At 42.7% G+C, this 27,027-nt stretch overlaps 1 protein-coding gene across 2 annotated transcripts in view; it reads right to left on the bottom strand.

Annotated features, from left to right (window-relative positions):
- The window catches only part of LOC119437474 (uncharacterized), a 292,442-nt gene extending 267,043 nt beyond the window's left edge, over window positions 1–25,399 (bottom strand). Inside the window, exon 1 of one of the 2 annotated variants that reach the window (XR_007465102.1) lies at window positions 25,249–25,399. The gene's annotated coding sequence lies outside the window, so the exon portion shown is untranslated. Of the gene's footprint in view, window positions 1–19,267; window positions 19,407–25,248 lie in introns of those variants that run through there. The other variant, XR_007465103.1, reaches the window with a different exon arrangement.
- Between the last annotated feature and the right edge of the window lie 1,628 nt (window positions 25,400–27,027).

The following is a 27,027-nucleotide window of genomic DNA, read 5'->3' as shown; positions in this document are numbered from 1 at the left end:
CGTGGCCAAAAAAAATACCCAAGAGATTTATGCAAACATCAGCCACTGTATGTGGATAGACTTTTGTTAATGCTAGTGAAGAGTTTTCCATTTCATTGTGAAGCAACTATTACTCAAGTTTAATTAGCTGACATTAATTACCTCACTTATTCGATAAGGATATTGAATAATATAAGTCCTACGTTGCTTTGAACCCTCGGTTGTTTTAATACCCTCCACAAATTTTCATTGACATCTCCTTGATTAGGTACCTTCATAAAGTTGGCTAATTTGACGCATTCATGCACAATGAACCAGAAATACTGACTGTGACAACAATAACAATGCCCATCAACATACAGTGAATGTCATCGCATAATGCCCCGAGTTATTTTTTAAGTTCTTGGCAAATTTTTAAATTCGGCATAGCAGAGTACCATAAAATAAATGTGAAGTTACTTTGCTGGTCATTGCATGTTTGCCAGTATTCCACATAACTTGGCGGAAAGAAATAAAATAAAGAACTCCGGCATTTATGAAACTAATCAAGGGAAAAAAAAGTGTTCAGTGGCTTTCCAACCAGCATCGCTGACCAATATACTGGACAAGCTTGATTATTAGGGCTGATTCATAAAGTCAATGTAAAACAGCAACCGATCATTTTAATGCCTAACAATGGTTTCTTAAAATTTTCGGACTCGATCTGCGCAAGTTCTGTTGTGCACATCATTGCCCTGAACGCTGTTCTGAACTTCTGCTGTTCACGTATTCTTCAACACTTTACGACAGCGATTTGGCCACTAAGGTAGACTAAAACTGAAACTTTACATTCTCGGTTCGCGTTTTGCGCTGCAAAAGCCCAATTTTGTATGGCGTGGTTGTGCAGAATATACAGTACCCGGAGTGCAAATTTGAGTGACGTTTACGGCTGCGATTGGATATTTCTGGTCAAGAAGTTTCAGGAAAGCAAGCAGCTTGTTTGTCAGCGTGCTGCACTACCATCCCGATAACTAGACACGGTGCATGTACGAAATATATTTTAATGTTACATGCATGGCATTCGCCTTTAATTGACGCAGATTTACCAATAGGGCATACAAGTGAGCCCTAAAAAGTATAACGACAGACCGTATGACTTATTAATTCAGCTGACACACGGCTTTCTTTCCCGACTGCCTCATAAAGAGTGCCAGTTCAAATAATTTTTAGCTGGCCTGCAAATTATGGAAACTCGTAAGACTTATAAAAAACATTCGTAATGCATTGTATAGCACAAAGGATTTTTGTTTTACTGCGTCCAAGTTACAATGCGCCACCAAACACACCCAGACTTCAACGACGCCAACGCTGAAACGCATTGCTTTGGCTTGGCTTCTAGGGCTAAATGCTAGCCAACACACGGCTGTGTGGTTGCCATTGACCACGAACATGCCACAAAATTTTGCGACTTCACTTGAAGTTGGCGTTTTGGCGCCAGTTCACGCAGCTCGGTGGTTTGGCGCAGGATGATGCAATTGGTGCAGCACTTCCATCTCTGGTCCATATATCCTTTGAGGGTCGGAGGAGTAAATATTCGGCACTGTGAACAAGTCCCAAATGGTTGGTGCCGTATATTGACTATGCTGTCTGTATGTTTGAAAATGCAACAATGTTTCAACTCTCTGTTGGGCAGCAAGTGTTGCCACTCTGTGTAGATACAAGTTATATTTTTTTCTCGGGCCGTAGTCTTTTGGTTTTCATTCCATAGCTTGTTTTCACTGGCATAGTGAGCTAACCACTTGCGCATCCGTGCCCAAGCAGACACGCAGCGGTTAGTTTTGGTTTTGTCTTGCAGGCTGTTTTCGTTTGTTGCGCTCACAAAAACTGATGTCTGTCTGGTTTCTAATCTCTCAACGGGTCACCGCTAGATGCTCTCTCATTTACTGCTTACAAGGGTATGATTACATCTGTTCACAGGCGAGCGCTGGTGTGCACAAACGATGCCGCCATATGTGAACAATGCTGTAATGCCTGTGTTTCCCTTCTTGAGACTCACGAAAACTGATTGCCCCTCGTAGGCGATGGAACGAAGGATTACTGCAAGTTTCTCACTCGTTTCGTTTTTCCGATGGGTGCACAACCATCAAGTTTTCTAGCGTGCCCTCACATACACAGTTCGATTACACAATGGATGTGCGCACCAGTTGCTTGGTAACAAGTGAGTCAAGCAGCGGTTCATCCAGTGCAGACTACAGCCCAAGTGCTAAATCTGAATCAGAATCACTGGACGGCAGCTCTTCAGACTAGGAACCTCAGGCAAGACAAAGTAGTATGTGCAAGTCCACCAGAATTCATGAATTAACGATGCATGCATACCTACACAAAATATTTTTTTCTCACTTTATGGTCACCTTAAAAAAATTCAGTAAATCTTTTCGAAATAGGTTATCGTATTTACTTGAATCTCATGCGCCCTCGATTGTAACGCGCACCCATTTTCCATGACAAAAAAAAAGAATACCTTTACAGTACCGCCCAATTCATGCTTTTGTACAGAAATACAACTTTCTCACATTTGGAAAAAACAAAGATCTACTCCCAATGCACTACAGTTACGATGAATAAAATAAATGCAGTTTTGCCTGAAAAGCGAAGCATCGATTGCGATAGCAAATTAGTAGACAGCTATACAAAGGATAGCAGTTTTATCGGCCGTATAAGCTTGCAAACATTCGCATACTAACTAAATTAACAAGCACGGTGTCATGCGCGCACAAGCATACATGTACACATCTCGCTCGTTGACCACGTAAACTCGCTGTCCAAATGCTGGAGTGACGAAGCGTAACGAGCGAATTGACCTCCATGCTAGCATGCCCCTCACTTCAACGCAAACTATAAGCGGCGAAAACACAGCGCGGCGCAGCGGACTCTCCCCTTCGCAGATCGCTTTCACGATAGGGCCAAGGCGATCTTATCACCGAAGTGGATTGTCGCAGAATACGTCCTGCTTCAATCCACTGAAACCCTTCCGCATTGCTTTGCTGGCGAAAATCCTCTCCTGTTTGCGCCCGTCCCGCACGCAAGTTTCGGATTCTCCGAACACCCGTGATGCAGCTCAATTTCCGTCCGTCTCCGCACACATGATCGCTTTCCTTTTAAATGCGGCATCATGATGAACTCGGCACTTTAGGCTGATAGAGCAAACGCAGAAAACGGGAAGACAGACGGTAGACCAATGCCTAAGCACACGTACTGCAGCACACGGAGGAAGCTACGGCAGTTAGGCTCGAAGCGTGTATGAGGCGGCCATTTTGAAATGCCGTTGGCTATATGGAAACGCAGATTTAGGGTCGTACTTGATTCTAACACGCACGCAATTTTTTGACCTGCTGTATCGAAAAAAAGTGCGCATTAATTACGACTAAATACGGTACTCTGAGGATTTTAAATTTTCAATAAAAGAAATGAACCCTGGCGTGCCGCATTTGATGAAAAAAATGAACCCTTAAAGGTGATTTTGACCTCGATGCGACCTACAAAATGAAATCATTCAGAGGATCGAAATAAGGTTGCTATTGGGGTCAGCCGGCATGTGTGTGCTGGCTGGTCAAGTTCAAATTACTCAGTGGGGGCCAATTTCAGGATCAAAATAAAAATGTGGCCACAAAAACGTATTGCCACTGGCCTGTCATTTCAGCCTATATAAAATTAGCCAAAAAATCTAGCTAACCAAAGTCGAATTAATGCAGTCTACTCTACTCAACAATTGGGACCATAACCCCTTCATGTGCTGTGTACACAACTGTGCAAACCAAGATAGTGACATATTTTGAAACGCACTTCTCGTTTGACATGTTCGACATGTTGTGCAAGTGTGAATATGGTGCATAGTTAGCGCCGTCTAGAAAAGTCAGTATCGCAGCCGCTACTAGCCGTGCCAGTAGCCAGCTGAAGTACACGAGTGACGTCGCCATTTTGACCTGCGTCGTATCGGTAGTATCGGTATAGTGCAGCATCGGCGCGCGGTGTGGCGTTATCGTAATGACACCAAATGGGCGATGCCACTATAGTGCAGCTTGCTAAACGAATACTGTATTTACTCGAATCTAACGCGCACTTTCAACACGACCCTAAATCTGCGTCGGCATTTCAAAATGGCCGCCTCGCACGCGCGTCGTGCCTAGCTACCGTAGCATGCGGAAGCTTCCTCCGTGTGCTGCCGTACACGTGCTTAGGCAATAGTCTACCGTCTGTCTTCACGTTCTCAGCGTCTGCTCTATCTATCAGCATGAAGTACCGAGTTCATTATGATGCCGCATTTAAAAGGAAAGTGATTATCTGTGCGGAGACGGACAGAAATCGGGCCGCATCATGGGCGTTCGGAGAATCCGAAACTTGCGAGCGGGACTGGCGCAAACAGAAGGGGAGGATTTTCGCCAGCAAAGCAATGCGGGACGGTTTCAGTGGACCGAAGCAGGACGTAATCTGCGACGATCCACTCCGGCGATACGATCAGGCTTGGCCCTATCTTGAAAGCAATCTGCGACGGGTAAAGTCCGCCGCGCGCCGTGTTTTCGCCGCGTTGAAGCGAGAGGCATGCTAGCACGAAGGCGCGCTTCGTCTCCAGCGTTTTGACAGTTCGTTTCCGCGGTCAACGAGCGAGATGTGTGCATGTTTGCTTGAGCACGCGTGACACCGTGCTTGTTAATAGCGGTCTACTAATTTGCTACCGCATTCGATGCATCGCCTTTCGGGCGAAACTGCGACTTTTTTTTTTTTTTTTTTTATTCATCGCAACATCAGTGCATCGGGAGGAAATCTATTTTTCCAAATGACAGAAAGTTGTATTTCAGTTTGAAAGCATGAGGTGCGCGGTACTGGTAAAGGACTTTTTCCGGTGAATAGTATGTGTAAAGCACATCAACGAAATGAGTTGAAAGACCGACGGCTACATGTTTGCTTATGGTGTCAGCATGCCGTAATATAGTGGGTTCACCATCAGACTTACTTCTCAGGAGTCTGGATTAGTAGCTCTTTCCGAGTATGCTAGACATGACATGGTTCATGTTCTCATATCTGATGTTCCTCTAGAGCAGGGGTTCTCAAGCATGTTAGTTCCAGAGACCCTGCTAAGCTCCATGAAGCTCCCTTCCGAATTAAAATGGCCTAATTAACCGAATGTCGAATTATCCAGGGTATCAAGAAAACAATAAATGAATGCTTACTATGTCAACACGCTTTTATTTATTGAATGAAGCGGCAAATATTGTTTCTATTTTGCACAAGACCAGTGCAGAAGCTGAAATTCTTGTCATCTCATGACTGATTAGAGCTAGCAGCAGTGAAGGCCTTGCGACACCCTTTGCAGCGCAGCTGCGGCACGCGTCTCTATCTGAGATACGCTTTTCACTACCGTACTGTCATAAATGCACAATGATGTCATAATTCAAACCGCTTCACTAGGACGGTGCATGTGCCACAAAATGAGTGTTTCGAGATTGCCCGGGAACACGCGTTTAGTTAGGCATCGGCCGCAATGTACAACAAATGCTGTAACAGCATCGTGAAATGCATTCTCTCGTGAAGTTAACGTGTTATTGACCGCCTTCAGTACATCTCAACCTTTGCCCCACACCATCGCGAAGGTTTGCCGGGCGATGGTTTCGGTTTCGTTCGCGGCTTTGCTGTTTGGCATAGGAATATACATACTACTAATTTCGCATCAACGAAGTTCCGCCACAACGAAGTTTTTCGCGTGTCTCGTGAATTTCGTTGTAGCGGGACTCAACTGTATGTACCTTTGAATAAGCAGAGCATAACATGTCACCACATAGTGTTTACAGTGTTCAAGTACATTGCAGATTTGTATGAAGAGCTATGGGACTGTGCCCAACTCACCAGGCTACACATCCAGGATTTTCTGCTGGATTTCAGCAATCTCGTCACTGTGCTTTTGCAGTGAGCACTTGAGCTCTTGGAAACGCAAACTGCATTCAGCCCCGTCTTCAGCCTGAAATGCAACAAAAGTATCTCGTTGGCATGCGTGATGTATCAAATAAGCTGTCGAGAGGTCAGAGGATTAGCTATAGCGGTGAGACAAGGAAATTTGTAGGCAGAGGATGGGGATTAGTTGACAAGACATGGGTAGCTGATGATTCCTACGAGAAAAATCTGTCCCGTTGATTGATTGATTCATGGAGTTTATTGTCCAAAGCGACACTGACTTCGAGTATAGTGGGAGTGGCTGCAGAATAAATTTGACCACAAGTCAAGTTCTTTAATGTGCACCTTATTTTAGGGAATATAAGTTATTGCATTTTAGCACTATGGGAATACAGCTGCGGCTGCATGTAATTGGATCTGAAACTTCGTGTTCAGCAGCAGAATGCCACTGAGCCAACACGGTGAGTGCATATTTCAATTCTGCGACATGTGCAGCTGTGACAGTAGACGAATAAGACTATATCTGTGCAAAGCTTCAGCTCTATACCATTGTTTCTTTGCTATTTTGTCTCTGGCACCACAGACAACTACGACAGAAATTTCGGACACATCAGAGCACTCCGCTCAATAATTCAGTCTCTGCCTGCACGAGTTGAGCAGAAACAGTGATATTTCGGCTTTGATACGTCACCGCCATAGCAGCAGCATGGTCGTTAGCCAAGTTGCAGGCGCCTCCTTGAAACAAAAACTAGCAAAGTCTAGTTGATCCAGCACCAACAGCGCCCGAACCACAGGACAAGCAATTGTAAAGCTGCATTGCTGTGCGATGCATTGTTCCACCTGTGTTGGTTTAACATGTGCAGCATTTGTTCATTCACATGTTACAGTTCGAATCTCATTCACCCCTAAGCGTTTGATTATTGTGACGAAAAGTGGCCTTATGTTTAGGGATGGGTGAATATATTCAGTTTCAAATACGAATAGTCAGTGTGTAGTATTTGATTCGTATTCAAAATCAACTATTTCGTACTTTCGAATACTCCAAACTAACCAAAATGTTTGCAACAGCAGCCTGGTTTGCCTTAGCCTCCATCGCTTAAGCAAAATACAGTAGACTTCCATTCATTTGACCTAGACGGAACCGACGAAATTGGCTGAATTACCCGGTGGGTCAAATTATGTAAGATGCAGAAAAAACTTCAAAACACACCACTGACTCATTTGCCAGTATTCGCCCGATTCTAACACGCCCCTGAATCAAACGGGCGCCCACTTTCTATGTGTCTAAAGTAGAGAACATATTGCCATTAAAGCTCTGAAACATAAATGTAATGTGCACCAGATTTTTTAGCAATAAAACTAACACATTGGCGACCGGTTTCCTATAATCAGCTTCGCTACAATACATCCATGCTATGCGATAAACCATACAAACACCGTGAAGGCGGTTTTGCTTTCCTATCCGATTGCACTGCACAGGCAGTTCTTGGCCCATTTTCTTGAATCTGATAAATACCTCATTCAGACATTCTGACCTACTGTTATTGCTTAAAAATCTTTTTAGAGCAAGTCGAAAAGAGCCGTTTTTGATGGGAGATGACGCGCTCACTGTCCCCTGAACTCAGCCAAGACAGACGCTGCCACCAAAGAGGCCAATATTTGGGTCAATATAGAGGTCAGGCACATGCATGCTGAGGGGTTAAGTTCTAATTATTTGGCGAAGGCCAATTATAGGAACAAAATAATGAAAGATTGCACCCATATAAATGCATGGGCCCCGCCTGGAACCTTCAGTCAGGATCAAATTTAAAAAATCAACTTAAATTGCAATGGGTGATAATCCCTAGGAGAAAATTTCAGTAGCGATTTCAGTAGCAGGCTGCGTGGCACAAAGATCCCGTTCCCTTAGAAATTGTTAAACATAGTTGGCACGATGTCACGTGCCAATGTAGTACGAGAATGCAAGACTCGGGCAGGAGCAGTACATGCGTGTGTCTCAACTTCATCTCGTGTGTCATCGCCTGGCAATTACTGTGTGCTCTGTCCCAATATAAAAACACTGTATTGCAGTCTGAACACCAATTCCTGCAAAAAAGTAAATCAGAATATCCCTGACTGCTACATGCTATATAATAGCTCTCAAGCTAAAGCATCACTCGGTAAACTTCTATTTCAGCACACACAAAATGAAAATTACCAGCTTTAAACGCAAGTATGGTGTACCTTTTGACGAGTCATTCAGCACTGTAACAAGCACTAAGATTGCTTTGACGCTCCGATGCTAAGCCATGGCATACGATTTCCCTCTGGGAATATTGCATATCTACTGTGGGCGTCTAACAATCGTATATCATTACGAAATGACATTCCTAGTTGTCTACAAAGTAAAGTTGTGGCTGTATCAAAGCAAAATTGCATCAGGATGCACTTTTCGCCCGATATGTTGCACCAGGAAAGTTAAGTCCACTGACATGGCAACCCCTATCATTTGGGGTTGGCTTTTTTCCATAGCCAAGGTTCTCTGTTGTCAAGTTCAATGCAGTGAGCTCGTCAGCAATCTCCTCTGCCCGCACGATAATTCTCTACAATATGCATGTGAAGGCTAAAGAAGCGAGAAAACGAGAGATGAATAGTCCTTGCCTCGACAAGTGATGCCATGCTGTAAAAGCTGTTGCCATTGGCACAGTTCTCCAGGCGGCGACGCTGGGTGGCCTCGAGGCAGTTCTTGGCCGACAGGACCTTCTGCACACAATGTTGCAACACATTAATGCGCAGCGTGTTTTGGCGCTCCACATCTGTGCCAACTGAAGCTTTGTGCAAATTTCCAGGGCTCGAACCTCATGGATGCGCTCAGTCTGCTGCCTCTGGTGACGTTATGACTCCTCCTTCATGCGCTTCACGAGCTGCACCCACGCCTGCTTCATGTTGCGAGGAGGAGCAACACAAGAGATCACTGTTGTGCACTTCGCAAGTGAGCACAGGGTATTCATCAAAAGGGCCACATTAAAATTCCTGCCCCAGTTCCCTGTGACGTCGCTGCAACAAATTTTGACGTCTGCTCGAGCCTAGCCAATTTTTAATCTGTAGAGATGGACTACATCATATTCCAAAGAAACAAAAGACTGAACATGGAAAGTTACAAGAATTTCTACGCTGCAACCGCCAGAATACGAGAAAATACTTTCAAATCGCTGACATCACACTGACACATCGGTGCGGAACTCCGGCACACCATTCAGATGAGTGAAGTTTAGCAGAATGGCTGAAAGGTGAGCAAATTGGTGTGGATTCATAGATTTGCCTGGGCAGTGCAACGCAATGCTGGAAAAGAAAAGAAAATGTTAAGGACAGGGCATGCCCTGTTCATTTGATTTGTCTGTCTTTATTTATTTTATTGCCTGTTATGCCATGCTGTCCAGGCAAAGCTACAAGTGAACTCAAGTTTACCCTTGCCACAAAATTTAAGATCTTTGAAAGAATGTTTGATCAGCCTAAACTAAGAGGGTGTTTTTCTTTAGTATCCATTTAAACATAGCCTCAGCAGTAACCCCAAAAGTGCAGTACAGTAAATGCCGCAATAAACTAGTCCAGCCACCGTACTCAGCCTCAATATTGTCCTGGATCCACACAGCAAGCATCACTTCAAAACAAGGGCAGCGCTGCAACTGTGATGTGGGACCAACCGAGATCTCCTGCTGGAGCTTCTTGGCACTGCGTTCTGCATCCTCCTTGAGCCTGATCATGCGGGACTGCTCGTTGACCGTCTTGTGCAGTCCGTTAACGCTATCTTCCATCTCTTGAGTGCACTTACGCCGCTGCTCCGCCACCTTGTTCACAGCCCCGCTATAAAGTGGCAACAAAGACCAAGAACCAATCATAAAATGCCGTCATCACTATCAGGTAATGTTTGGTGGGAACACTTTGCTGGCAAATCTTGTCCATCTCGGGAATGGACACTCTTACGGTAGACTGAGGAATGAAACAAGCTCACGCAGGTACAGCTACTTTTGCTCAGTGAGGTGGTGTGGCTCTATCAACTTAAGAAATGCAAGAAACAAAGTTGACGTTAAACTTGATACTGTATTTACCCAAATCTAACCCACACAATTTTTCCAGGAAATTAAGTCAGAAATTCCTCTGCGCATTGCAATAGGATAGGAAACTAAAACTGCATTTGTGGCGCTGGCAACAGCCTACAGTCAAAACCGTCAGAGGTAGAGTCATCACAAGATAGCGACAGTGCACGTTTTCATGAACATTGCCGTGGGTTCAGTTTGGGCTCAACTGACCTATAGCGGCCTTCTTGGGCAATCGGCAAAATTGCGCACAACTACGTGCCAGATGCATCGGCGTATACGGCTGCCAGCGTTTTTAGTACTGCGCCAAGCTCATTATCTGTGCACAGCTGCCAGGAACGCTGCCAGCCACATACTTCAACAAGTCAGGTGCAGAGTCACGTAAAGTAAAATCTAGCGAAAGTGATAGTAGTATCTGTAGAAGTGATTGCTCGAGAATAATACTAACTCTGTGCGCTTGATATCAGTGGCCAATGAAGCACAAATGGCGAAGACAACAGCCACTTTCATTGGGAAAGCTAAAATAAAAAAATCGCTTCTGTGAAGGTATATTTCACACGTCTCGTTCGTTCCAATTGCAAATGTGTGGGAAGGTTATATTTTTCTTTTATAAATTGGGAGCACATTACGCTCGGGTGCACTTTTATTTTCTCAGTACCTGTGAGAAATGGGTGCACATTAGATTCAAGGGCGCTTTATAATTTGGTAAATACGGTAATTGAGTCTCTACAATTCACTCTTGACATCAGCCTCCCAATTTCTGGCATACAAAACCACCTCTTGTCAGTCAGACATTGCGATATATAAAGGAACTAAAACAGGCAATATGTCTCACAGGTGTCAATCTATTGTAGTCAAAGTGTTGTAGCCCTAGCTAGAGGTGCATGACTACGGCTAGAAAAAAAAAAAACTTGTGGGGCACACAGTCCACATATGGGGTGGAGGTTTTATGGGCAAGTATTGCAGATATCTGCACCAAGTCACGCAAACATTAGTGCGAAGCTGTTAAAACTTCGCACTAATGTTTGCATGACTTGGTGCAGATATTAAATATAATTAAATAAATTAAAGGAGGCACTGTTGCATATTGCATGGCCACGGCACATTTCTTCGTAGGAATTAAAGCAGGGTATCTGGTGCAGGGTATATCGAGAGGCTTTTGGTGGACCGGCCTTATAATTACCAATGAGACATCTTTAACAGTGAAGCTGTCTATGGCTATGATCTGCAAAAAAAAATGTATCCAAGATGTTGACACAAACAAATCATCATGTGTGCCGATCCTGGTGATAGTGCAGAAAGGGTCCAAGCTCAATGGCACATACCCCTATGGGCTCGGGGACCTGTACCGCACCCTTGAACTGCCCTTGTCAATGAATGGACAAAAGGATTGATGTGCAACAAGAGCATCGAGTCCCGGACGGGTGGAGTCGCCATCTATGCAAAGACCCACTGCATGAGTGCCACCGCGTACGATATGCCAGTCGTAAATGATGCCACCGTCTCGGATTGTGCAGACGCACTGTATCATTGTCATCAGCAGACCCGACAGAAGGTGCATCCCATTGTTCATGTTGGAACGTTTTGGCTTAAAGTGTTGCAGTGAAGTGGATGTGCCAACAACAGCACGCAACAGATCGTGCATTGCTCTCGCATTTAGCAAGAATGTGTCTAGAATCGATGTGCAACCAATTGCAGTTTATCATAGTGACCATAAGGCAATGATCAATATGGTGACCAAGTGAATGGAAAAAAACAAGACAAAAGTAAACAATGAGGTTACGTGGTAGGTCTTTTCAAGCATTTAACAAAACCACCAAATTGAAAAAAAGAAACTAAATATAATTAAACAAAACCAACAGCTTCGCTGGTCTTCCATTTTAACATAATGGAAGGGCTCTGAATTTTTTTCCCTATGAAGTTTATACCATATTATGGGGTAAATATTGTGCGTTGCTACATGTCCCGTGCAGCCTTCTGCGAAATAATGTCCCTTTGATAGAAAAACGTTAGGCAACAAAAAATTGTTTTAATGGGTTCAAATCCCATAATGACACTTTATAGTAGCGTGCTTGTGCAACCATAATGCTGAATATATTTGCTTTAGAGCTGAAAGAGTAAGACAGAGGATATAAATTCGACAGGCACGAACTACTGACGCAAACATGCAGCATCTAACCTTTTAGTGCTTTGCTGGCTTGATAGGCTGGCAGTGAGGTCATTCCTTTCTTTCTTGACAGCAGCTATCTCACGCTCAAGATCACTTTTGGCTGCCTGCGTAAAACAACGAAAGGGACAAAAAATGCTGCGAGATGAATGCAACTGATGAACTAAGGCGACACTTGCCAGCTCTTGCTTCAGTACACAATGGTGGCCACCACCTTTGCAGGTTATTTGCAATTCTCCATGGTAATTCAAGAGCTTGAAAGCACAAATACAAAATGAAAAACTAGTGTATTGTGTTTGCATGAATATAATGGGATATCGACTATATAACATGAGAGAGAGTTTCGATGGCTCTGGAAGTAAAATACAGTTAAACCTCGATATAAGAAATTTCTATATACACGAAATTCTCAATATAACGAAGTATTCATACCATCCTGTGAATAGAACGCCGTGTATTTTTAACCACAATACAGTTAAGCCTAGATATAACGCAGTCAGTTATATGAGAACCTTGCTTTGTTATATCGAAATTTCATTATATTGAAATTCGATATTTGAAAACACATGGGGCCGCTAAATTTTTCGAACTATTGGCAAGTGAGAAAAAGCAAATTTGAATGAGAAAAATATATGTTGTCGAATTTGAGAATCGGCGACGAAAGATACAGTTTCATGTCACGTCAGCGACATCTTCGGATCAGTGGTATGAAGCAAAACCAGCCACGATTTCGCAACCACTCCACCCCTGTGGCTGATAGTGTCGCCCACAATGCAGGGAGTGAATGCTTCGGCTGCTTCTTGCTTCAGTGAATCTCCAAAACTCTAGATTACGCAACCTCCAGTGCAAAACGAGCAGGAAAACAGCACACGAAGCCATGCCATCTCTGCTTGCCCAGTCCTTGCACATGTGGTAGATTACCTCGGAAACAGGGCACGCGGGCTGCACACAGAGCCTGCAGTCACGGCCGCGCCAGAAAAGTAAACGCGTGCCAACCTCGTACAACATTGTACTACCGATGTGAAGATGTCATGATGGAAGTGACACTTTACTTTTTGGAGGATTTCGGAGGTGAAAAAAATGCCACCTTGGAGCAGCCATAAGTGTTTTCGGAGCGTAAAAAAAAATTGTAGTTTGAAGCAGCCATTCGTGTTTTTGGAGCAGATGGCAAAGTATGCCACACGACTCCTGGAGTTAAAAGCATCACCAAAGTGTCTGAAATATTAACATTCATTATGAAACATATTGCACATACAATTATGGATGCAAATTGCAAGAAACAAACAATTAAGAAGATGGATGGTTATCATACAGCAGTAAAATGAGCTATACATTTAAAATACCAGAATACTTGTGGCCGAAATGAGATCAAACCAGTAAAGCTGAGCCCCACATTACAAAGGTAGCCACAATCAGATAATAACCATTGCGAAAGCAGCAGTTGATAACGGGTATGAGATCAAAGTAATCTCATTCACTTTCACATTTCACCGAAATAGTCTGGATGTTACAGTTCAAAAATACGGCTAAATGAGCTGTACATTTAAAATGACAGTTCTTGTGGCAGAAATGAGATCAAAGCCGATAAAGCTGAGCATCACAATGTAAAGCAATTAGTCATTTATCACAGTTGCCACAGCAGCAGTTGGTAATCAGTACGAGATCAAATTTCCCAGTGCTATTTCATAGCGGCTTCGGAGCATTTACAAACAAAAATGAGTTTGGAGCAATTTGAAGCAGCACTTCCATCCCTGGTATAATTTACCTAAAATCGTTGCAGAAAAAAATGTCCTGACAAGCAGAGATCTAGAAAAAATAAAACAGAGCTATGAAGGTAATTAATGTGCCTTACAACATGAGAAAACATCCGGAAGAAAGCTGCCATCTTGGTGCAATGGCAGTGTCTCTACCTTCCACTCGGAAAGTATGGGTTTGATTCCCATCGTACTTTTATATTTATTTCTAGAGTAAAGCAGACGTTATAAATAGCCCATTTCACCGCATTCACAAGTTATCAGCAGCAGCTTTACCTTAGCTGTGGCTGCACTTGTTTTTACTACTGATGGCTATGAAAAAAATATTGCGTGTGAACAGTTACGCATTTGATATTTACATGCTATCAGCCTATTATAAAATTGAAATATCAAATACAGCTACAGTGTTGTTTGTATATTGCATATACGTTCATAGCAATGTGGCAAATGCCTGTGGAGGCATCTGTCGCTTTTCACTTCATGCAGCACAAGCCGGCGAACATTGCACGTCGTGCCTCGATTCTCTGTGCAAAGTTCTTCTTTAAAGTTTTCTCCATGTAGCCCAGGTTTAATGGAAAAAAAATGTTTATGAAAGATAAATGGGAACACACCTAAACCAACCGTAAGTAGGCAACAATTGTGTGGTCACTGCACGAAGGAGGTAGGGGCATATAGCGATGGCCACCGCTGTAAAAGTTGAGAGCGAAAGCTGTGGCTTGAGAGGAGGGCAATGCTTAACCACTTACACCTCTTTTATTATAGCACAATGACACAAAATTTTTGTCAGAAAGCATTCCTTGAGAGATACCCTCCGTGTCTAGGTGTACGATAAAATATGTATCAGGAACCCTTTACAGTAGAACCCCGCTGTTACGTTCCCAGGTATGACTGGAAAATTGTGAAGCAAAGGATAAAAATATTGCTCCCAAAGGCTGGAAGTCAAGAAAATGCCAAAATGGCTTACTTGTTTCACAAGCCAACCCTTAAAAGTTAGCGGGAAAGAAAATAAAGGGAAACATTGCGTTGCATATAATTTTGGGGGTTTACCATCCAAAACAAACAGATGGGTTGGAAGAGCCACATAATGGAGGGCTCCAAATTTATGTTTACCAGCTGGTTTTTTTATGCATGCATTAAATCATAGACATGTCTTTGGCAAAGGCGCAGGAGAAGATGGAATAGCAGTCGATTTATTCAAAGATGGAGAAGACATCATGCTTGAAAAGCTTGCCGCCCTTTATACGCAATGCCTCACGACTTCAAGTGTACCGGAGAACTGGAAAAATGCTATTATACTAATCTATAAGGAGGGAGACGTTAAAGAATAGGAGAATTATAGGCCCATTAGCTTGCTTTCAGTATTTTATAAAATATTCACCAAGATAATATTCAACAGAGTCAGGGCAACACTTGCCTTCAGTCAACCAAGTGAACAGGCTGGCTTTAGGAAGGGATATTCTACGATGGATCACATCCATGTCATCAATCAGGTAATCGAGAAATCTGCAGAGTACAACTAACCTAGATACCAGCAGTCAGAGGCATCACGTAATCAAGGAGTATAGGAGGCAAACGTGAATATATTGGCAAATATCTACAAAGTCTGAACAGCTACTTTGGTTATCCACAAGAGAAATAGAAACTTACCGATCAAGAAAAGGGTCAAGGGAAGGAAAAAAACCTCTGCAATGCTATTCACTGCATGCTTAGAAGAACTATTCAAGCGATTAGACTGGGAATGCTAATAAGTAAGCATCAACGGCAAATATCTCGGCAACCTTTGGTTTGTAGATGACTGTCCTGTTCAGCAGCACTGGGGATGAATTACAACAAATAATAGAGGACCTTAACCGAGAAAGTGTAAAAGTGGGGTTGAAGGTGATTATGCAGAAGACCAGGATAATGTTCAACAACCTGGCAAGAGAAGAAAAATTCAGGATCATCAGCCAGCCCCTAGAGTCTGTACAGGAGTACATTTATCTAGGTCAATTACTCACAGGGGAATCTGATCATGAGAAGGAAATTTACACAAGAATAAAAATAGGTTGAAGTGCACACGGCAGACATTGCCAAATCCTGACTGGGAGCTTACCACTGTCGTTGAAAAGAAAAGTGTACAACCATTGCATTCTACCGGTCCTAACTTATGGGGCAGAAACTTGGAGGTTAACAAAGAAGCTCGAGAACAAGTTAAGGACCGCAGAAAGAGTGATGAAATGAAAAATGTTAGGCATAATGTTAAGAAACGGGAAGAGAGTGTTGTAGATCAGAGAGCAAATGGGGATAACTGATAACCATGAAGAGAAGAAACTGCAGCTGGGCAGGCCATGTAGTGTGTAGGGTGGATGAACTATTAGTTACAGAATGGGTGCCAAGAGAAGGGAAGCACAGTCGAGGACGGCAGAAGACTAGGTGGGGCGATGAAATTAGGAAATCTGCAGGTGGAAATTGCAATCAGCTAGCCCAAGACAGGGGTAATTGGAGATCGAAGGGAGAGGCCTTTGTCCTGCAGTGGACATAAAATATAGGGTAATGATGACAGCATAGAAGCATTGATGCAATCTGGCTGTGCTGTATAGGTTATGCTGCAGCTAACAATTAAACCTGCAACATTCTAGGAGGAGAACGTCAGCCTTCGAGCCACTGTGGCGGGTAATAGTAATACTGAAACTGGTGTTCGCAATCCTTCATTAAACAAAAACCTATCGACAAGAAATTTGGAATGGTTTTGCATTATATAGAAAGAGAGATAAAATCCTTACAGTGTTCAGTGTAAAAAATAAAGAAAAATCTTCTTTATACTCTTACAGCTCATTACAAATCAATTAAGGTGATTAATGTTAATGCAACTGTACACTGGGTTATGATGGAGGCTGCAATAGAGGGCTCTGGATTGATTACGGTCACCTGCGGTTTGAGCATGCACCTAAATTGAAGCAGATGAGTGTTTTTGCATTTAGTATCCCCCCATTGAAATGTAGCAGCTGCGAATGGTAATCAACTAAGCACCATTGTGTACAGCAGCAGAACACCATAGAGTTAGTACACCAACTCTAGAGGAAAAGCTGCGCGAAGTGGCAACTGCCAAGGCGCCGCCATGTTGGTACCTCCAATTATTGTAACAATAAAAATATTTAAAATATGATGCCAAAACAAGCATTTACACACAGCGCATATTTATGGACAATGTGTAATGTTCATTCCATGCACTTCTTAGAAAGATCCGATGGCTATTTATTGAATTTTGGTGTAAATGTCTGGTGTGTGAAAGGATGCGTTTACAGGTGCCTGAACTTAGATGGCACCACCATACTCGTGTTGATTGCACGTCTAGTCAATCGCAGTTTGTCATCTGCGCATGCGCAGAGTAGCAACATGGTGGCCTCCTTGTTGTTACCAATTGCAATGCATGGGCGCTATGGCAAGCTTTTCCTTTAGAGATGATTATATTAACTCTATGATAGCTGCCATAAAACCGTGGTGATAGAAAATTCACTAGGCTCTCGGTGACCGATTCCCTTGACTCGATTACTGCAAACAGCCCTTATGAGCCCTTGCTTTCTTAATACTATATAGTATATACTATTTAGTGAAATACATAATACCCCCCCCCCCACACACACACACACACATTGACGTACTGCTGCCAAGATATTACCTTAAAAGTTAAAAAATTCAACTTCGTACTGCAAAAATAATGCAAATGGGGTTTTGAACCCTTGCTTTATTAATACTATATACTATTTAGTGAATTACATAATACCCACACACACACATATGCGGCCACAGCAGCCAGGATCCGATCCTGTGCCTTCGAGCTTAGCAGTGCAATGCCATGGCCACTACGCCACCACGGCAGGTTTCAACAGCAATAGTACTGCAGGAATAAATACTATGGTGCTTGCTCTGAGTGCTAACTAAACCTGAGCACATACATTTTGCGAGGTACATCATACATACACACTTTATTAACGATGATTTACCTTTAGACACAGATGCAAGCAGCAGCAACACTGTGTTTTTAGATTACCCTAACTGTTTCAGAAACTTTGCTGATGCCGATTTTACCTGCTTCTGGAACTTGGCTGAATAAACCTGCTCAACACAGGTACCACTTGGTGTCATTTCGCAATCGGAACTTAAATATGGTCAGAAACCAACTGGCGAAACGTTTTCTCGAACAGAATTTGGTTTCATAAAACACGACTCAACATTTATAAAAATGCAGAAAGAGCCTGAATTCATAAACATTGCACAAAATTCGGAAGGGTCTGCAGGTATGTATATACGTATTTGTTCCCCAACTCCCCATGCAATTTTCACATACACTGAGGACAAAACACATCAAATGAATCTAACTTCAGGCCATGCATGATTTAAATTTGTTCCAACCAACCTGTTAAGTAGGCCGCGAGGTTGTCGAGCACGTCACTGGCACTCACAATCTTTATGAAGTCTATAATGCAGCACTGTGTTGTCTCATGAAGCTTAAGAAGTAGGGCCACCTCAATGGTCGGACTACAACTTGTGGCTTGAAGCACCAGAACCGATAGCGTCAGGATGGCCAAGTGAATATTACATTTGCTCTTGTTTGCGACACCCAACAATAGGAAATGGGCTCGTAGACAGGCATGGTGCCCTGAAGAGGAAAATAAAAATATCAATGAAATCTGAATGGTGCCTCAAAGCATGTTCAGTTGAAAGCGTTTTAACAATCCAATTTAGCAGTGCAGAAAACCTTACAGGGACACTAAATAGAGACATGCTCAGCATTATTACAAAATTATGCTCCCAAAATACTACCAACAAAGCCACTCTTTACCTTCAAAGGAGGCTTGATAAGGACAGAACATATGCAAAATTAAAATAGGGTGGCAACACCACTACTTATATGCTCCCATACTAGCTCACTATGACATCATGGAATTTCACAGTGCCGCCAAGGGCCTAGCTGTCATAAAGGAGCCAAAGACTTAACTTGGTAATTTCGTTTACTTAGCAAAGGCTTTTACAAACAAAAGACAACTTGAGCTTCGTGATGTCACAATGTCGAAGTGCTTAGGTCCCGGCACAAAATTCAAGAAATGGAACTTATTTTCACTTCTAATAATAAACCTATTACCACAAAAATAATAAAAAAAAGAATTTAAAATACCAGTATCAGTCTAAACTGATTTCGTCTCTTTATGTCCCTCTAAGAATTACTGTACTATAAAAAATGTTTCCGAAATGTGCAGCAGTTTTTCAGCCACAGATGCTTGAAGAGACAGAATTTTATTGTTTTTCATTGCATGCTCTTCTGAATGCTCAACAGCACAACAAAGCCTCCATAGCTCCACAGGCACATGCAAGCTACCAGTGAGAACCTATATGACACTTTTTTCATAGCAGAAACGACACAGCTGTATCAAGCAAAGCTGAGAAAGTGACAACACACAATGTCTTGTATTCTTTGTTCTGATTCCAGTTGTGCACGCACACCAACTTTACAAACAGATTTCACGAGTTTCATTATGCCACCACTGCCGCAAGGCATGCTGGTAGTATACGTAGTAGTCCTAAGTGGGCTGAAGGCAAAGTGTGCCAAGAATGGTGCTGCAGTTGTACCATGACAAACCTGCTTTGCCCTCGATATCAGAAGGTAGGGAGCTGAGAATAAAAAGATTACACAAGAGATTGAAGAGATGCACTTCCCCAACTTCATAAAATCACCAGGAAGTTTCCATAACAAGATTGCCAGTGGCATTAGCCTAAACGTTGCCTTTTAAACACAAGTACAGTGAGAAAGTGGCAAGGACTGCCATCATAATGGTGCTGGCAAGGCCACTGCACATACACTCTGAACATAGTGAAATTTTGTTTTCTGCTCTTCAGACATTTTTATTTCTTCGACAGCGATGTCCGATACTCCTAGCTACGGTAGAAATCTGTATTAGGTCCCTTCTGAGACAGTGTGGCATGCTACATGCAGAAAAAGATCAAGCAATGCCCCCTTTATCTCCCACAAATGGGAAGCCTGTCGCTTCATTACATGCTGATGCAAGGAGTACATATAAGATGGCTTATTTTTCAGGAAAATGAATCTCGTGTACAAATTGTCTGCACTAGTGACAGATTTCATGGCATTTTCACGTTTGTTTTGTGTGCGTGGGAAGCCCGCACCACTTACTAGGCCGAGATTACGTACTTATATGGATGCCACTGTGCAGTCCTTTTTAACAATTAATTTGCATCAGCTACCACCCCTTGCCACAATCTGCAACTTCACGAGAGGAGTGCGGAGGCATCACAAAACTTGCCATTCTTTTTTTCTTGCTTTGATTTTATTTGTTTATTTCAACATACTGCAGCCCCAGAAGGCTACTGCAGGAGTGGGGAGTACAAGATACAAAGACTGCAAAGATGAAAACACACAAAGCAAAATCAATTGTTAGCATTATATAAAAAGTATTCAACAGGGGATAAAGATTGAACATGACCAGGTAAACCATTCCAGTGTTCTACATTGCGGACAAAAACTATTTAAAAGCCTCAGAGCGGTAATGAAAAGGAGATATATTAAACTCATGGTGTTCAGTGAATGTAGGTCAAGCGGATCTGATGCAGTTGCCAAGTAGAAGAAACTTTGAATATTAGATGTGGCAAAGGGAAGAGAGAACGGCAAGCTGAAGATTACAAAGAGCTAAGTGAAAAATAGCTGTCATGACAATAAATGAAGCACCCAGCTTTCTTCAAGACAGACTAAATTTTGTAGATGTTCACACTTTTTGTATGGTTTCCATACAACCAAGCCATACACGAGTATTGGCCCAGCAAGCGCCTTATAACTGAGGAGCCTCATTTAAGAGAGACCAAGCGTAGAGTGCATTGCAGATAACCTATCTTTTTAAGCGCACAGTTGCACATCTGTTCAATGTGATGGGTCCAAGACAAATCCTTCGAGAAAAGAAGACTGAGGTATATATCGTGCATTATATTTTAACATTACCAGAATTTTTAAAAATCGTCTGCGACATTGAGCACAACTCTACTTACTTAGCTGAAATACTTGAGTATGCATACTTGGAATTCCTTCCAAGTGGGCATCACTTGAAAAGTCACTGGCTGCAATTAGTAAATTGCAATGTGTGGCATAATTTAGTCGAAAAAATACAGTCTAAAACACATTTTCCAGTAGATAACCATTAAAGCAGCAAGTGATAGAAGACGGGAAAGAGTGCGTGGTAACTAACAGAAACTGTATTACGAAAATTAATTTGCATTTGCCAAGTCTTGCGCCATGAACAGAATGGTGCAACTGAATCATTGAGGATGTCGTGATCCTTGGGACATTGGACTGTATAGTACAAAATCCAAAGATCTGCATACAAGCGCATTTTACCAGGAATGTTACGCAGGTAAATCATTTATATAAATGGGAATAGAAGCGGACCAAATATTGAGTCTAAAGGTACGCCTGACGATGCATTGTTTATTTTGTTTCCTGGCATACCAAGTATTCAATCTCAGTAAAAGTGGCCTAGTTTAGATTTCGGAAGTGAAATCAATCAACCTATTTTAAAGGCCAATTTCAACGGAATCGCACTTTGGCTAAATTATTTATAAATTAGTAGAATATACCGTTGAAGCTATCTTGGCAAAGCTGCAGGGTTTATTCCAGCACATCGCCCCGCGATTTTCAGCAGGCCGTGGCAACCGCCGAATTTCGGATATCATGCCTAGGAGCCATCTCCAGTGAGCAGTAAAATCAGCATTCTCTTCCGATTTCGGTACCAAAAATGGCTATTTTTAAAGCTTTTTGTGACGCATGCACTCAACTGCAAATGTAAAACATTGCAGAGAAGATGCTCTATATCTCCATTATCTGAAATCGGGCTTTGTACGTGGTCTATATCTTAATTGCACAGGGCATTCAACTTGATACACATTCTGTTGAATGGCACTTTATTCCACTCCAATGTATACAAAGCGAGCAAGGCATATGTAATGATGTAAAAGAGTGCTGTTGCTCCGACCATAGCAGACTGCAAACTTACCACACAGCTGCTTCTTTATACTTGAAAATATCTTTTCAGGGTTGAAGTTATCAATGCTGCCACTTGGGTTACTTGAAAAAATAAAGAAATCCTAAATTGGACACCTAACGATGAAATGAATTCCTTAATGTGTGCAACTACAACAGTTTAGCACTCTAGAAACTGATTTTGCCACAAGTCATAAAAAACTAGTTCGAAATAGTTGATTCCTTTTATGGATGCCCCTATCTCCTTCGGCACATACATTGAGGTAGACATTACTGGGAGGTGTGACGTACACAGAATGTCTATACCTGTTATAGATCAACTATATATAAACATCCCAAGTGACTGAAATGTTGAAGGCAGCAGGTACTGGAAGCACAATGTGTACAACATCAAACAGCATGGTTGATGTTTCTCAAGCAACTTCCAACGCGAAATAAAAAGTTTTAAAAGAGGGGATGCAAAGCTAAGGGACTGTACTGGCCAGGAGTGCAAAAGAATGCAAGAGAATGCAAGAGGCATGGAAAGAAGTTTGGTTTTTAGGCATGTAAATCCTCTTACAGACATTTTTAAAACTCCCTATTATTGATTTATCAAAGGACATACATTTACTACCAGCACCCCACTAAGGTCGCCACCTCTATGCCATACCAACAACATATATCCACACATAATACAGAAATGCATTATGGGAGTGGAGTTGCTCAAGCGTGCTAGCTCTGTGTTCAAAACAATGTTCAATTAAAAATTTTAGCAAGGAAGTTCATTCTTTCCCTTGTGCTGAAAAGCATCTTCCAACAAATCAAGTTCCTGCAAGTTATAACTTGCTAAACTCCCACAATACATTTATGTAATGTGCATATGTTCCTTGCTTGGGCAGTGCAGCTGACACAGAAGCCTTCTTTAAAAAAGGCACACACGTACTTTACAAAAGTACAGCTTACTTTTGCAATATTTATGAGAACTATAGTTCTACGCATTCATTGTGAAACACATTTTATCAGTTTGGCATTTTCGTAAGGAGATATTTTCTGTGTAACAGACACATGAAGAGGAATGACTGTTGGGGCAAAGGTAAAGAATGCCAGGCCCAAATGACAGTTATTTTCCCTTTGGGTGTATGTAAAGTAAAAATCACTGTGTGAAAGAAGGCTATCACTAGGAATCTGTTCACAGAAACTGGCAAAGTCCTGGTGGCACTATTAACATTTGGGCGGCTACACTAGTTTGAGTTAAATCAATGCAAGTGTCATGTTCTTGTATAAACCTTTGTCGTGTGCATCGATTGATAACTAAAGCAGCCTTTTCCACTAGAGGAATTGGTCATACAAGCATTCGTGCATTTTCATTCATTTTGCAAGCAGAATTGTAGCTTCACAACTAATGTAAATCGTAGGCACATCATATCAATACCCGGGACTGAAAAGTAAAAAATAACACGTTACAAGTGCTTCTATTCTCTTTTTTTTAGACAAAACAGAGCTCAGTTGTAAGGGATTCCTGTGAAACACAACTGAAGAAGAGACAAAACAAAGGGGCTTGTGGTAAGCATCATAATGCATTAAAAAGGCCCTGTGACACTTTTATCTAAGTCTGGAAATGCATTTGGCAATAAATGACACTATTTCAGGACCCCTTAAGCGGTATGGAAACTCAGAAAAAAAAAAGACTACTGCAAAGCTCCAAGCACTAGCCAGAAATAGAGGCAGTCAAATACCACTTGTTTTTGGTGTCATATGTGATCTTTTGTGGATGAATTTACCTTCAAGCTGCACGGAACTGTAGTCGACGTTTCATGCTGTTTATATTATGTCTAAAACAGTAGTGCTAAGCTAAAACAATTTTTAACTGAATAACATTTAAAAAACAAAAAGCTTCCTCAGTAAACATCACCACACATGGAGGGGCATTAATAACACATTTTAGGCTGGCTCAAGTTAGAGAACTAGTGCAGTTCGTTAAACAGTGCCCTTGGAACTTTTTCCCCATGGGAGAAACCGGGAAACCTCTTTGATTATAATGTAATAGCGATTTAAAAATGGGAAACATAGCATGAACTGTAGTAAGGGACTCAAATAGCAAATATAAACCACATTCGAGTGAAAAAGAAATTCAACTTGAGTTTCATAGTATGTCACCATTTTAGCCAGTGTTAAATTTTTTAGAAATTGAAAATCTCGCAAAATGAAGCACCGTATTAAACCTGGAAGTTTGCTTTGGAAATGTATTGCAGTATACGCGATAAATATATGGACTGGATCACACACACACACACACACACACACAAACAAACAAAAAACGAGCCTGAAGTGCACAAAATTGGTTTCATTTGAGGTTATCTTGTTTTTTTTTTTTCTTTCTGGGGTTTTACGTGCCAAAACCAGTTCCGATTATTAGGCACGCCGTAGTGGAGGACTCCGGATTAATTTTGACCACCTTTAACGTGCACTACAACGCAAGCACACGGGCGTTTTTGCATTTCGCCAACATCGAAATGCGGCTGCCGCGGCCGGGATTCGATCCCGCGATCTCGTGCTCAGCAACGCAGCAACGCCTTAGCTGACTGAGCCACCCCGTCGGGTTTCATTTGAGGGTAGGACATTGGCGAAACCCTCGAAATCAAACGACATCACGAACATGTATTCTTATTACATTAGCCACCGTGAACCGTTCTTGTAACAGCAGTACACAGAATTGCGATGTCTGTGTACTACAGGCGTGCTTGATGGGGCATACCAAGCCCGTCTGTAGTAGACTGTATATGCTATACGCCATATGCAGCAACTCTAGCCTGTAGCAAACACCTTAGGCAACCCAGAGGGCAAATCAATCATCTTTCAACCGAATTGAATTATGGGGTTTTACGTGCCGAAATTACGATTTCATTATGAGGCACGCCGTAGTGGGGCACTCCAGATTAATTTCAACAACCAGGGGTTCTTTACCGTGCCCCAGTGCACGGGACACGGGCGTTTTTGCATTTCGACCCCATAGAAATGCGGCCGCTGCGGCCTGGATATTCTATCCAGCGACGTTGTGCTTAGCAACGCAACACGACAGCCGCTAAGCCACCGCGGTGGGTTGTCATCTTTTAACGAGCTGTTCCTAAAGCGTTAGCTTTCAACATGCTAGACCAAGTAAAAAAACAACCAAAACACACGCGACGACTGTTCCTGTAGCGAAACAGCTAGCCCACAGTGAAGCATACTTCAAATCGGGCTGTCAATATCTAACAGAGGCAAATATGTGACTGCGACGCGACAAGCAAATATCGGCCGCTGCGCCGAGAAAACCCTTTGGAAACAAAAGAATGATTTGAGACGTACCCATTGCAGGACTGCTGCTTCCTTTTTTTCCTCTCGGCATCCTTCGGAAAGATGAGCCAAGCTACAAGTTAAATAGACAGGAAATGGCCACGTAAAAATAACCAGCTGCCGGCCTGCGTCTCTTGCACGAAGGCTGACGACGGGACATTTAAATCATGGCGCGAGCAATGCAGCGAATGCAGCGTGGAAACACGAGCGCCGCGCGCCCAGGGCGGGTGAGGGCACTGCCGTCGGCGGCGATGGTGGCAGCCCCCGGGCCAAAGTAAAGCTAGTTTCAATTTCAGGGAACATGCGCACTCCTAGCGGTTGTCGAACATCGTAACTTTTTTTTTTTTCTCTCTTTTTTTTTTGAATTTTGAATACGGCGACGCGCGGGAAGGTGGTTGCCATCGTGCGTCCGTCGAGCTTGCCTCCGCTCAACCTTGCCACTCGCTCAGCGATATCACAAGTCAGATCGCGCTTGGTCGTCTGCTTCGGCTGTCGTCCCAAGTGTGAAGATGGGAAAGATAAGACGGAGAAGCTTGATCAGGCATGCAAAGAACGGAAGACGCAGGCAGGTCGACCAAGCATTAGACGGTGAGGGCTAAACCGGGGCATCACATGTGTTGCGCGGCTCTGTGGTGTTCGAACACCGGGAATTCCAGTTATGCAAAGCTTTTCAGTTTTCCTAATGACCACGGGTAAGCACAAGTATTTCACTCTATTTTCCGAGCAGGTATTCATTTTGCATGAGTAAACCAGTTCTGTGCAAGCCTGAGTGACTGACATAAGAGCAGTGTCGCTCGACTCATTCGTCATGACGGCAGCCCATCTGTTGCCGGTGAAATACTTGTAATGAAGGGCTTGAGTGCGTGTTTTTGGGCTATACATTTTGTTCACTCTTTGTCGACATGCACAGCCAAGGTTAAAGAAAGAAAAGAAAGACGCAGCCGTAGTGGTTAATTATTTTCGCATTGGTTTGGATCTTCTGGAATCTATTTTCACTCATTATGTACAAATTTCCGTTGTGAATGAAAACTCCTTCTTTAGATTGTCACTTTCGCACTGCATGGAGGTCAGTCTTTTTCCAGTACCGCATGTGTGAATAAAAGCAAAAGCGTTCAACTTTTACTTGTGTTGAGTTTTGGCTGACCGAGAAATCGGCTAGTTTTAGTAGATCCACTTCACAACACACGAACAAAACTAACGATTTATGGTGCCAGGAAGTTACTTTCTTTATGCTACGCCCCACTATATCTGTAGACTAGTTGAAGTGTAGCCCTAAATGTAACCGCAAGTTAGGACTTCCAAAGCGACTACTTTCACAAAATGACGAAATGCAATATATTAACCGCGAATATTGTTAATTAACAATGGTTCGCTATATAAATATTCTTCATTATAATTGCTTGGAACTGGTGCGTACGAGCAATATCTCAGTGGTTTAGAAAATGAATAGCAGTTTGCAAGGTGCACCTGGTAGGAAGAAAGCGCTTCCTAATACACGACACACATCAGCGGGTTCTGCTCCGCGATTTGGCCAATGTCGCCGCACGGCCAGCGGACCTACAAAAGAGCACGAACACAGTCAGCTTGCATGCGAAGTGGGAGGGGTTCATCGGCAAAAATCCTCCTCCCGGCTGCGCGCCCTCTCCCTCTACCTTCTGACCTCATCAGTCATGGAGGCATTGTTTTGATTAACGTTTATAATTTTTCAAGTATCTATAAACGTTGGTTTTGTTTGTGAATTATTTCCAGTAGGATATCCGGCAGCCGCCAGTGGTGGAAGCGGCGCTGCCG

Source organism: Dermacentor silvarum, chromosome 1, assembly GCF_013339745.2.
Source record: "Dermacentor silvarum isolate Dsil-2018 chromosome 1, BIME_Dsil_1.4, whole genome shotgun sequence".
NCBI lineage: Eukaryota > Metazoa > Arthropoda > Arachnida > Ixodida > Ixodidae > Dermacentor > Dermacentor silvarum.
Note: the sequence above shows the minus strand (reverse complement) of the source record. Positions and strands in the feature narration are given on the sequence as shown.